Source organism: Formica exsecta, unplaced genomic scaffold (genome assembly GCF_003651465.1).
Source record: "Formica exsecta isolate Colony F162 unplaced genomic scaffold, ASM365146v1 scaffold451, whole genome shotgun sequence".
In the NCBI taxonomy this organism is placed as follows: Eukaryota; Metazoa; Arthropoda; class Insecta; order Hymenoptera; family Formicidae; genus Formica; species Formica exsecta.
Genome location: NW_021851748.1, coordinates 710116 through 723489, shown reverse-complemented (window position 1 = coordinate 723489; position 13374 = coordinate 710116). Strand labels below are relative to the sequence as shown.

The following is a 13374-nucleotide window of genomic DNA, read 5'->3' as shown; positions in this document are numbered from 1 at the left end:
GTTCCCCCCCCCCCCCCCCCACGACACATAATGTCTAAGCGAAGTACTCTGTCCATTAATAAATCATAACAGGTTCTTCCGATTGCGTCGCGTTAATACGGCAGACGTACTATGGATGGTCGATTATGCTTCTCTATTATCTCGTGTCACTCTAATTTCTCACTAATGAGATCGATTAAAGATCACATTGTCTTTTAAATTGAGCCATTAACCTATCACAATTCATCGTATTTATTCGCGAACGAGATATATCACACATGTATGAAAAAAGAATACATATCCGGTAAATTAATGCCATATTAGTACTTCGCGAACTTCTACTGAAGTATGAATTATGAAAGTAATCGCCATCAATTCGCGATAGACGTAATTAAACGAGAGATTTTACGATATAAAGTGAAAAAGAGGATGAGAATCGTGATTTTCCCATGGATGCGAAGCGACCAGACGTATTTCACATTTGATTCCACGTCGACGCCGACATGGACGAACGTCGACGCTCCCCATCATCATCATCGTCATCATCACCGTGTTACCCAGCCGACTCTCGCAGTTATCTGCGCGCCACGGAATATTACGAAAATCCGGGGTGCGCGTTACTCGTGCGCGTCCCTCAAAATAGAGTTACGAAACTGTAACTACGTTTCGATGCATTAATGCGACATAGGGCCTAGGGTCGGACCCTGGGAACTTGGTCGGAATTCATGGCGGCGTGGCGTGGCCGCTCGCTGTAACGAATCGATCGCGGTTACATCGCTTTTCGGTTCGCCAGAAGGGAAAGCCGTTTACGACGACCTGATCGCTTCGCTCGCTTGTAAATGTAACTTTACCGTAATCATCGAATAAGGAATAAATTGGGAGACGTGATAGCATAATGAAACGGATTTATAAGATTATGTTGTGATCCGCTTACAATAAGAATATATAACGCATCAGGATTATTTCTTCTACGCCAGAAATATAAGACAACATTGCGATTATAAATAATACGAGAGTAAGATAAAATGTGTGAGAAAAAATAATATATATATCGAGACTAATTCATCATATAACTGTGTATTCAACATGAGAGATACGTGATACATGAGAAATATTTTTCTGTAATATATAAGAAAATGTGATATATGTATATATTTTATGATGACGTGAATTATTTTAAATATTTTATGGGCGCACCAATCGAAGCAATTCAAAATCAATAAGATAACAGAATAACTACTTCGTTATATTTTGTTTTATATGTGCAAAGTTTAATCGGCGTTTTTGCGTAAGAGGATTATTTCATGACGTTCAGCAGCTAACTAACGAATACTATGGAAACACAATTTGCTTTGTCACGCATTACGCATTTTTAAACTTGTTGTCAAAAATTGTAGAAGTATTTTAATTTGTCTAAATTAAATATTTTAATATTTATTCTAATTCTTTTTATAATGTGATAAAGACGATAATAAAATTTGACAATATGGATGCGATGCATCTCTTTTTCTAGAAATATCTTTAAGACATGACGAAAAAGATGCATATTTTTCGTAGAGTCTGGTATACCTAACAGCAATGCAGATCATTCGCAAGTGGATCGCAAGCTATGAATACAAAACCAAAACCGACTTTCCGACTGATCTTGAGAAATTCGAATGGCGTTTGAGTTATCCGCGCTTGGTTTCTACACAGATGCATTAAATTCCTACACTAAAACGCTTGAGCCTTCGTCGCAGTCCACCGACGTCGCAGAATGTCTCGCGTCGCGACGAGAACGATGACGGTACTTTAAGAGCGCGGAGTGCCGCACTCGACAAACGCCTCACAAGCGCCGACCTTTGTCACTGGCTGGTATTATATTCACAAGAATATTATTTTGTCACCCTTCTACCGTTAAATGAATTTCATAGAAAGTCGCAAATTTATCGCCAGAAAAACACACGGGCTCATAATGCAAACTATTAAAAATCATCAAAATACGTTTGCGCGATAAATAATTTTGGCTTAATATTTTATTTCACTAGCAGTGCAATAACTAATACACACAGCGACATTCTTAACAAACAAATAAGATTAGAGAACCGTATACAAAAATCCATAAGTAATATTTTTTCAAGACCGAGAAGTATACACGTAAAAAAAATCTATTCATGAAAAATAAATTTCATCGAAAGTCGCAAATTCATTAGCAGAAAAACGCACGTGCTCATAATGTAAATTGAAAATTATTAAAAAAAGCATCAAAATACGTTTGCGCGATAAATAATTTTGATTTATTATTTTATTTCACTAGCAATGCAATAACTAATACACATAATAACATTCTTAACAAACAAACAAGATTAGAGAACAGAAATTCATAAATAATATTTTCACAGACCGAGAGAGAGAGAGTCTCTCTCTCTACGCGTAAAAAAAAACTCTATTCATAATAGTACCGCGTCGTTCGTCTGCTATATTGCTCCTCGTCGTCAATGACGACGACGGTGTCGCGGGTAAGAAAGGGGAGGGTTGTGTACGTCGCGCGGGGGTGATCCTTTCTTTTTCTCGCAGCATTTTCTCGATGCGGCAAAGCCCTCGCGGCACAAGCACAGGCTACTTTGATCGCCACTAAAACATTTTCGCTACCCTTCTTCGCTGAGCCGTCAAGCCCTTGTCTTGCCGCCACCGATGGTAGGTAGCTGCTGCTATTTACACCGTGATGACGTCGGCGGGCGCGGTCGCACTGCCTGTTACCAACTAATTACAGCACGGATATCAAAGAATTCATCGACGTGACGACGACGGCGCGCGTACGAGAGAAGCGTGGAAACGACATCGAGCAAAAGGGAACCAGCAGCCGAGCTGCTTACGTGTTATGTAAAACCCGGGTCTATATAAACGCGCTCGTACTCACCCTAGAGAACGCGTCACTATACATTTCTATCATATACGTCGGAGTGTACTGTGTGCGTCCCGCTAGCCTGAGACTAAGGTTACTAAAGAGATAAATTCGTTTATGGATACCGAGATCCATGAAACGCAATTTCATGAATTCCACACAAAGGACTTTGGCACAAACAAGTTGTAATACAGCTTCGATGGACGAACAATTGCATGGTCTCCTCGGAGAATCATTATAACGTTATCTACAGTTGTTTTCACTCAGACAGGCTTTTTATCTATGCTTATATCTCCCCAGAACCGTCAAGAAAAATCATGAGAGACCGTGGCGTCTCTTTGACGCTTGACAAGCGTATAAAAACATCGACAACATATTTTCCCCCTTTCGAGCGACTTTGATTCGTTTCAAGTCGTCATTGCTGTCGACCCATTTTTTTCATCTTAGTGTTTTTTCAATTTTTCCCCCCTCTAATCAAGCGTGGTAGCGTAAGTAAACGAACTCGTATGTTACGTGGACGAGAATACAAAGCCACAAAACCGTTTTCCTTGTCACGAGTGGCTCCGCTTGATGTTATAATATGATTAACATCGGGGAAACTACTATCGCATCTCATCAACGCGATCTCTCCTGTCGCAGCCTTTTCTTTGCAAAAAAATTCGTCAGGCAAACATAACGAGGGACGGGAATGGCGAGGAGAGAGGGAGAGAAAGCTTTGGAGAAACTTAGAGTCCCGACGCATCAAAGCAAGAATGCTCCCTCTGTCGGAAAATTAGGCCGCGTGACGTCTTTGAGGATTCTTCCCCGTCGCTCACCCGCCAGCTATCGGCTTCGACTACTCCGCTTCGACGTTAACGAGAACATTCCGCATCGGTAAAAAACAAAATTATTTCTGCGCGCTCATCGGAGTGCGAACGAGAGTTGCGCGCATCGTCTTTGAGATCGGGTTCCTCCTCTCGTGGTGGCCTCGATGAGATCGAGAAACCAACCATCTCCCATCGAGCCTGCGATACGCGCGCTCGAGAATTACGAATTCATGAAAAAACAAGCACACTCATTAGGGTCTCATCGTGGATTTTTTTTTCTTTTTTTTTTTCTTCTTTCCTTTGTCCTTGCGTACGCGAGCGAATGTACTTTATGCCGCGCACTCGACCGTCATTCGTCACAAAGACTTTTCGGCCGAGCGATCGTTGCTTCCCATTTTGCTCCTTCATCCATCTGTACGAAAATTAGCGTGCAAACGATGAGTAGCTGATGGAAAAGGGAAGAGAGGAGGAGTGGATTGCGTTCGATGTACACGCACGTGGGAGCTATCGTCGAGCAGATGAAGAGCGCAAGGTCAAATTTGTAATAGGATTCGAATGAGAGAGAGAGAGAGAGAGAGAGAGAGAGAGAAAACATGGGCGAGAGGGTGAGGAATATGAGGTAGAAGAGACAGAAAAAAGGAGCCTCTTTTGCTCTTGGCCGGCCGATGTCACAAAGTATAATATGAACTAATTACCTCATTGTCGTCAAAGCTACACTCGACTGCCACTAGAGGAGAAGTGCCACAATAAGTGGGCACTTTTGCCAACTTTTCTGCATACGTGGCATTGGAAGCGAATTTTTCTTTCAACCTGAGAAGACAAAAGAAAAGAAACAGTGGAAATCGAGAATCTAGAACAGGAAAAGAATGAGAGAGAGAGAAAGAGAGAAAGGAAAAGAACAATCAGTCAGCGGAATGTCCTCGAGAACGGGAGAATCCGCAAAAGATAGATAGAGACGAACGGAAAGAGCTTCTTTTCGACTGATTAGATCTGCAATATGAAAAATGTTGAAGAAGAACGAGTGCATGCATATTGTCGCCACAAAGCTTCATCACCCTCGACTTGCTCTTCCTCCCTCTCCCTTCCTCTCCCTCATTCCTTTTAGCGCGCAATGCTGCGCGCACAAGGGGATAAATCAAAGCAGGTACCATCGAGCCACGATGACCATCGTGCGAATCTCCAAGAGAAAAAACACTGTAATTAGCCTCTTCAGCGTGCCATCCTCATCTGGACCCCGTTTTATCAGTCGGAGGCACGTTCGACAACATTATCGCTGTATCCCTCGAGGGAGGGACAGGGGGATAAGGATACGGAAGGGTTAAGGGGGTCGAATATGGGTGCGTATATGAGGACCTGTCTCTCTTGTTGTTATCGGCGTCGCCGGTCGTCGCTCTTTCTCACTGCAAACGCAACGCATTCGAAAAGGCCGACACGGGGGAAGAGAGCGGGAGTGAAAAACTTCAAAGCCACCGAAACGATTGTTCGGCAACGCTCACTCCCGTGCGTGTGTACCTCGAGAGGCAGGCGAAGGGACGCAAGCACTCGCGAACGTGCGCGCCCACCCCTTTGATTACCTTCGAGCTTCTCGTTCTCCTGCTCCTTTTCTCTTTCTTCGAGGGACTCTCTCCCTCTTTCGGCAGCGAGAGAAACGGAGAGAACCGATGGAGGACGACGAAAACACATCGGGGAGACGCATACGGTCGCGACGCGTACGGTTTCCCTTGTGCGCGAACGAAGAAAAAGCATCTACACGATAAAGGAGCGTCCCGACGTGTTAAGGCGATGAGGAGGGCGTCGCGATGGAACGGAGTTCATTGATTTTACGAGCGTTCTTTTGACCTCGCCTTCGGCGAGGAAGAGATGGCTGTAATTAATGCATTTCAATCTCTTCGTTCGTTTTCGCTGAAATAATAAAAAAAATCTAAATTGTTATTAGCTCGAAATAAAAATGCTTTTTTTGTACGACTTTTTTATTTGCGTTGACTATTAGAAATCCAATAAGTAAAAATTTGGGATTCTCAACATTTGTGTTTGTCTTTCGAAAAGTATAAAGCAATCGCTTTTATGTGCGAATCTTAAAGTTCTAGAAATCGTGATGAGACTAAGATAGGCAAAATTATTCGTAAATTTTTCACAATCATATAAGCTTCAAAAATCCGATGGTAATATTGTGACTTTACAGGTTAATCTATTGTATTATAACTACGAATTTTTGCGAAAAAGACACGAACGATTAAAGCTTTTAAATAATCCGATTTAGATAAACTTCACACGCCAGATGAATTTTTTCAGCTTTCGCTGCCTGCTAAGACAGTTCCAGCAAACCAACCACTCGTTGATATTGCTACGAGAGTAAGGCTAACGTAAGTGTCCCTTATGAGCATCGTAACTCGCGTAGTATCGGTTCCGAGAGGCGTCATTCGGTCACTGCGATCATCATTCCGAATGTTATCGCCGAGAATTACGAGCGCCATTACATCCACCGGAGTAATGTAGGATCCGAGTCTTTTCGCGCTTTAAAAAAGATATAGCTCGCCGTTGCGGTATGCAACCGGTAAAACGCGTTGCTCACATAACATCATCGTCACGTCGACGTAACGTCACACATTATTACATGAATTTTAAATTTCAATGATGGTCCAATTCTGTAATGCTCAGTGTATGTTGCTCCATTTGAGACATATATAAAAATATTTGATATTACGTTGACATGATGGTGACGTTATGTATATCTTTTATCTAGATCTTGACGATAAGCTCCTCCTTGATTATATTTGTAATCTGTAATTAAAATTATGATATATTCGAACGCGACCGCAAAATGATTGTCAAAGCTATAATTCAACTTGACGCGATTTTTTCGTGTTTCGCCTACTCTACTGGATCATTTAATTTATTTAATGAGATGATTTTGCTTCGATAAAAATTTTTAATGTCTCGATTTATTTTTTAATTTAAGTCCTTTCGATTCAAAGTCATCGGTTCGGAATGTCGTATGTTTCATTCGGCGCTCCGTAGACCACTTCTCGATTATACGACGCGTATAACAGCTGCGCTTGAGAGTTATTAATATCTTAATTACGATAGGCTTTCGTTTTTGCGAGGACGTCTGGTCGATCAGTCCTTCAAGGCAAGACAAGAGTTCGTTTGCACCGCCAGCGTCAGATATGATATACAAGATTGTTGTCTTTTTATTGAACGCAATCTTTATTAAATTCCTTTATCCATCATCATGCAATTGAATTATTAATAATTATCATAATTATGTTTTTAAAAAACTTGTAGAAGTGTTGTCCCCCACCCCCCCCACCCCAATCTCCTCCTCGTTAGACAAGCGACAAAACAACGTGAATCAATTTTTACCTCTCTCTCTTGTCATTTTCAATATTCTTAAATCGCTTCTCAAAGATGTACGCTTTTGTATCGTGATTTTAAATTGACTTCTTTTACATTTACATTCATCGTATCTCCGGTCTGCGAATCGCAAGTCATAATTTTACATAATTGCCCTGATCCATCGGCGCCGTCGATGCAGACGACAAGGACTTAATCGCGGACGGCATATCAATTTGCGATACCCCTCCAGTAGATCGCGTCGCGTTGTCGGACGATCGCGAGTGGCGGCACGCACGCGCTTGCGATCGAACGCGCCGAATCGGTGAAAAATTCGCGGCGACGTGTGCAGGGGACGCGAATCGACGCAACGTCGACGTCAAACGGGGGAGAAGAGCTCGGAAAGTGCGACGGCACACGCGGACGCGCGCAGCTGACGCGCGAGGAGCGCCGATAAAAGCCGAGCGTCGCCGTGCGCCGCGTGCATTTGTCACGCATCTACGAAACTGTCAACCGGCACGTGGGAAGGCGTGTGCGTGCGCGAAAAAATCTCGCGTGAACCGCGAGACTCCTTGAAATCACCGCGCGAATGGTCCGTCTCATTTCCTGCGACTGCGAGATAAATCTCGCGAGATAATCGGCTCGTAGAAACGACGAGAGTTACTATCGTTGGACTTTCATGCTCCGACATAAACTCGAAGCGAAGATAAACCGATTGCTCCGATATTCTTGACTATTTTTTTTTTTTTTTATCGCGCTCCGGACTTCGAACGGAGATAAATCTGGTCGCGTGGGCAGCTGCTCGTCGAAGCTATATGATGCAGTGGCACATGATCCGAAGACGCCGGGAGCGCGATTTGTCGCGAAGAAGCGGCTAAGACGAATCGAAGGTGACAGCCCGGGGCTTGGATTCAGTTGAGAGGAAAATCGCATCGGTGTCACTCGGACCGTGATATCGACGACATCGTGGAGGACGTCACCGACTGCGACAAACACGATAAAACGAAGATCGAGAAATCGAGAAAAAGAGAGATAGAGAGAAAAGACGACAAAAGGGAGATTATCCGTACGATTGCTCGACGCATCAACGTGACATTAGTGAACTGAATAGTGAGAGAATTAATCGTTGCGTGATAACTGAAGGCTACGTCGATACGTTATCAGTGGACAGTTCGTTCAGAAAGGAAAATATTGCTCGAGAATCGCGCATCCGAGGAGTCTGGCCGCCAACGTTGTTTAATCTAATCGGCATCGGCTGTCAGGTGAGAATCCGAGATAACGAGATGTAGAACTAACAGTGTGTATTTTACTGTTACATCGCGTATCGTAATTAATCAGTTGCCACGCGATCGAATTATCTCGCTGGATGATTCGCAACGATTAGATGCGTCTCGGTCGTTGCCTTGAAACGAGACTGTCTCGTAAGGAAGACAAATGTCTTTCACGGCAATTAAGAGCAGGAAGATAGATATTCATCTTGACAAAATTCTCGTTTTATTTTTGACATAAAAGAGAGATTTCCGGGTCTTATCGTTGACCTGGCAGAAAAAAAATCTAGCAGGATACGAGTGACGATTTTATTCCGTGCATATATCAGCAATAAACATTCATTATAGGAGAATTGTGTAGCCGTAATATACAAATGCAAATCACGGCGATAACCCATCCATATCTAATCTTCGTTAATTAAAATGATTAATGAGGAAAGCCCATTAACACGCATGCAGATAGCAATCAGATTCGAACAGATTAGCGAGATTTCAATCTCGATGTTGCACACACCTTCACAGACATTTACAGTTTATTTAAAATCAGCGTTGCATGCAAATCATGAATATTTACGAGTCGTAGCACACGGACTGTATGCACAAATTATTCTAACTCTTCGCGTGAAATCACAATGATAAGAAGCATCCCTATCTCCCAGTCTACCCTCATTACGTACGTCACGAGCTATCTAAAATCTCTCGGTGGCTTATCACTCAAATTTTTGCATTCGATAATTTATTAATGCCATTGAGATAATCCACTTTTGTGTATGCACACTGATCTTATCAATAACAGAATTCGTAGTATTTTATGCGATAAATACTTTGCGCGAATAATTTCGCGCTCCCATCGTAATTCGAGAAAAAAACTCGCAGCCATCGTACTTCTTTGACCCGATCGTATCGAGATCGAAAAAAAAACGCGCGTGCTTCGGCGCGCGAATCAAGTTTCGCGAATTTTTCTCTTGTAACGGAATTTCGCGTCACGGAAGAGAGAGTCACGCTAGAAGGGAGGAAAAAAGAGCGGCCGGCTTGGCCTGGACGTTCCTCGAATTACCGGCGGAATTACCGGGCGGAATTAGCCGCGGCGGCGGTACATCACAATTAATTCGTAATTAAATCCTTCGAGCGGAGGCAGGGGACGTGGTTCCTCCCTTTCGTGTGTACGTCTCGCGTGGGCGGTCGGAGGGTGCTCGAAAGTGTGCTTCAGCGAGCGAGCGCGACGATATGAGGGGTGAGGGGCCGCGTATCGCCGCGCCGGTGTGACAGCAGGAAATAAAGGGCAGGCCGTGCATTAGCGTCGACGGTCAAAGGGTCGCTCGAATATCGACCGAGACGGTGTTAAATTGCCATTTGTCGGTCGGGGAATGCCCCCGCTTGTGCTTCGCACTCGCGTCGACTGTCGTCCGATATATTGTCGTCCACCTTGTATGCGCTTTGGCTTTTCAACGACGAGATAATAACGCTTCGCAAGACGCAGTGTGTCACTTTGAATACATATTGTTAGATATTTTTTGCCGTTTCGGTTTATTTTTTCATTTATTTGCCGGATCCGTGGCTTTCACTGCATACATAATCGAGAACAAGATATTCCATTGGAATAAGAATCAAATAAATCGTGATACTCTTCCATAATGAGGTCTCTCAATTAGGCTTTCTTGAATTTTACGCATTTCAGATAACACGGAATTATATTTAGAATTTCGAGAGAGAAAGAAGAAAAAGAGATATGGAATATGTAAAAAACACAAAACCATCAGATCCATTATTATTTTGTTAAATAAATCCGTGTGTGATTCTGACAACACATGACCCTTTCTCCGGTACTTTCAAAATTAATTACTCTGTAATTATCACAACAATTTATAAATTAATAAATTACTTGTTTTTTTTTTAACTTGTATTTATTAGCATCTTTAAGAATATAATTATAACATCCGGTTAGAATATCTAACTCGTAAATTGTTATTGATCCGAGAATGGTGTAAAAAAGGAATTGTACTTTACAAATTTAAGTATTGTAAAAATAAAATCTGTAGATTGAAAAACTTCCTCTCACTGCTATTAGATCAATAATAGTTATTTATGAGTCAGATATTATAACCGGATGTTATATAGTCGGATATGAATTTTCAAATGTCAATGAATAGCTATTTAAGGAAAAACTGGACGGATCAGCTACGTCAAATATTGATAGATTTGCCCTATATAATTAAAATTTTTATTTTTATGAATTTTTGTGTCTTACAGTTAAAAACAGTACAGATATAAAAATATTAGTTCCATATAAAATAATATTTACAATTTTGAGATTAAATCATATTCTACTGGACAAATCTTTACTTTAACTCACAAATTAATTATTCATTTTATATTTCAAACGACTAAAAGTGCCTTGTACACAATGTCAAATTCATGAATCTCGAAATGTATCAGATTTTTTAATTTTTGACGTAGCTGATCTGTCCAGTTTCTCCTTAAACAATTTATTGATTAATAAAATGTAAAAAATGTTACCAGAATAAGACTCGAGAAGAGCAAAAATAAAATTCGGGAAAAAACTCATTGTTAGAGAACTCTCTCACAAATATAGTATCTCTCAGATTGTTTACCATAGAATCGTGTTTGACGCGGCCGAAGATTACTTTCGCCATCTCCTGATCGCGTTTCCGATCGAGTTCCCGGGCAGCACGAAAAACTCGATACGAATTACCGCCCCGGGGTATAATATCGGCCGTTCGAGCCGAGTCGCATCCCCTTCGATGCCAAGTGGAAATCCCGTCTGATCCTTTTTACCGGTTTCGCGTGCGTCACGTTCATCCTCCCTTCAATCTACATCGCGTGGCTTTTATTGCGCTCTTATTATTAAGACGATACGAACTGCCAATAAAGAATATTGACGAGAAGTGTAAATCTACGAATAATCCCGGTACAATTTCGACAATTTAATACTACGTTTGCACACGTTTGGATATTTCCGATATTTAATAATGAATATACCTTATCCAGTATTGATTATTTTATTCACTCACGATCAATCCCTTCTTATGTATAGAGAAAGATTATTTTAAAGAGAGAATCAATGTCCATAAAAAATAGTTAATCTCCTTGTAGAATGTCTTGCAAATTATATTAAATATTTCATTTTTAATCAAATGTCTAATCTGCGAATGTTATGCATATTATGAATATTAAAAGACGAAATTTTTTTTTTTTTCCAAAAGTCTGATTCTTTTCATTTTCTACACTGGGATGATGCAACTTCAAAGCGTTGTAACAGACAGATAACGTGAGCGGCACACAAAATATAAGCGAAACGCGAATTCCCACGTTTCTCGTTTAACACACACTCCCATAAAGTGCTTATCAGACATGACTATATACAGACGCAAGATTTTCGCCTTCGTTCTCTGAATCTCGCTATTATCATTCACATCATGAGCAAGTTTTAAGCCAAGTCCTAACTGGGAAACTGAGCAAAAACAAGCATAAGCCGCAAAATACCGCTTTGAAAGAAAAATGTCCAACATTTTTAAAATATATATAATTTTAACAGAAGATATTAAAAAAAGATTTTGCACATAGATTTATATTATTGTATATTTAACAGTACTTGATGTATTTTCAAAAACTTATTTATGATTGTTATTGCCTTGAATGGATTTTTATATTATTTTATACAAAATTCTCACATGCAAAATATATCTTCCATCGCGAAAGATACAATTTTTCAAAATAATAGCTAAGAAAATAAAAAGTCATGTTTTCACAAAATCACATCTGCCGCAATATCAGCGTAAATCTGATCAGCTGATCAGCTGTCATCTGACATTATTATTGCAGCCAGCTTCTCTGATCGCGGATGTGTAATCAATAATATAGTTTTATTCTACATTGCAATCGTGAAAGTGTCGCGACAGAACGAGAAAGATGCGTGTTACTGGTAGCGCCATTAACGCTACGTCAAAGAGGTAAACCGGTCACGCACACGTGCCCACTTGGGAGTGCGCGCATAATAAATCCACCGTGGTGACTCGCGGGAGCGTACTCGTTAAAAAACGCACTCCCGCGTTTATTATACATATTGCATACATGTGTGCTCGGAGAGAGCGCAGTGCGTCGCGACCCTTTTGTCGCGTCGGCGTCGCTCGACTACCGCGGCAAACCGACGCCGGAATTTCGGTAGCGCGCTCGGAAATGCTCGGAGAAATCATCGCCACCGAGAATTCACGTATTTTCATGCAAATTCGCAGCCCCACGGTCTTTCTTCTCTCCTCTTCTCTTCAACGTTCATTCGCCTCCGCTTTCTTAACTCGCGTCGCGTCGCGTTCTCCCTGCCATCGTCGTCACGTCTTTTGTCTCTCTGCTAGTCCGCGCAAAACGGCCCCTAGAATTAGTATTCGACGCCGCGCCTTCACGGCCTTTTTTCGTATGCCTCGGGGCAGCTCCGAGGCCGTCGAAACATGTAGGGGCAACCGAATTTTTTCTACGACTTTTCCTGCTTTTTCGACGCCAGGGCGAGTGATGCACCCGTTGCACGGACGCCGGGTGTATACCTTGAGCCGGACGTACCTCGAATGCGAATCATCGTTTACAACAATCACGGTTCAAATGCCGACAGTATATGGTCTTACTCGACGAACTCGTTGTAAGCATGAATAAAAAAAAAGTTTACGTAATTATACACTACCATCGAGCAACAGTAAGAAAACTTGCAATAAAAAAATATATTAATTCAAATTAATATAAACAGATAGATAGAATTTTATCAGATTGATATTTCAGCGACAATAAAATTAATATCTATTTTCTCATAAATTTGTTAATCTTTCGTATGTTAATCTACGAGCTAATAAAAAAAGTAAATTCCGTGAGCAGACTCCAGGAAGGTTCGAATATCTAAGTTTCTCACTTATCAAAATACATTACTCGCCTTTCTTATCGTCGCTCGTTTCTCAATCCTAAGTGTAAAAACTTTACTCAATCTGTGTCTCGAAATACATCGAAGATCCGATTATCTATCTAGGTGTTGTTTCTGCTTTTTGGCGGGCGAGCATCGATCGTCGAAATATCGTCATGTTTTGTCGCGCGCGCGCGAGTACGG

At 41.5% G+C, this 13374-nt stretch overlaps 1 protein-coding gene across 2 annotated transcripts in view; it reads left to right on the top strand.

Annotated features, from left to right (window-relative positions):
• LOC115240784 (frizzled-2) overlaps positions 1-13374 on the top strand; it is an 87487-nt gene that overhangs the window by 8697 nt on the left and 65416 nt on the right. The window contains exon 1 of one of the 2 annotated variants that reach the window (XM_029816141.1): positions 7535-8264. The exons of the other annotated variant lie outside the window; for it this stretch is intronic. The gene's annotated coding sequence lies outside the window, so the exon portion shown is untranslated. Of the gene's footprint in view, positions 1-7534; positions 8265-13374 lie in introns of those variants that run through there. 2 annotated transcript variants of the gene reach the window in all.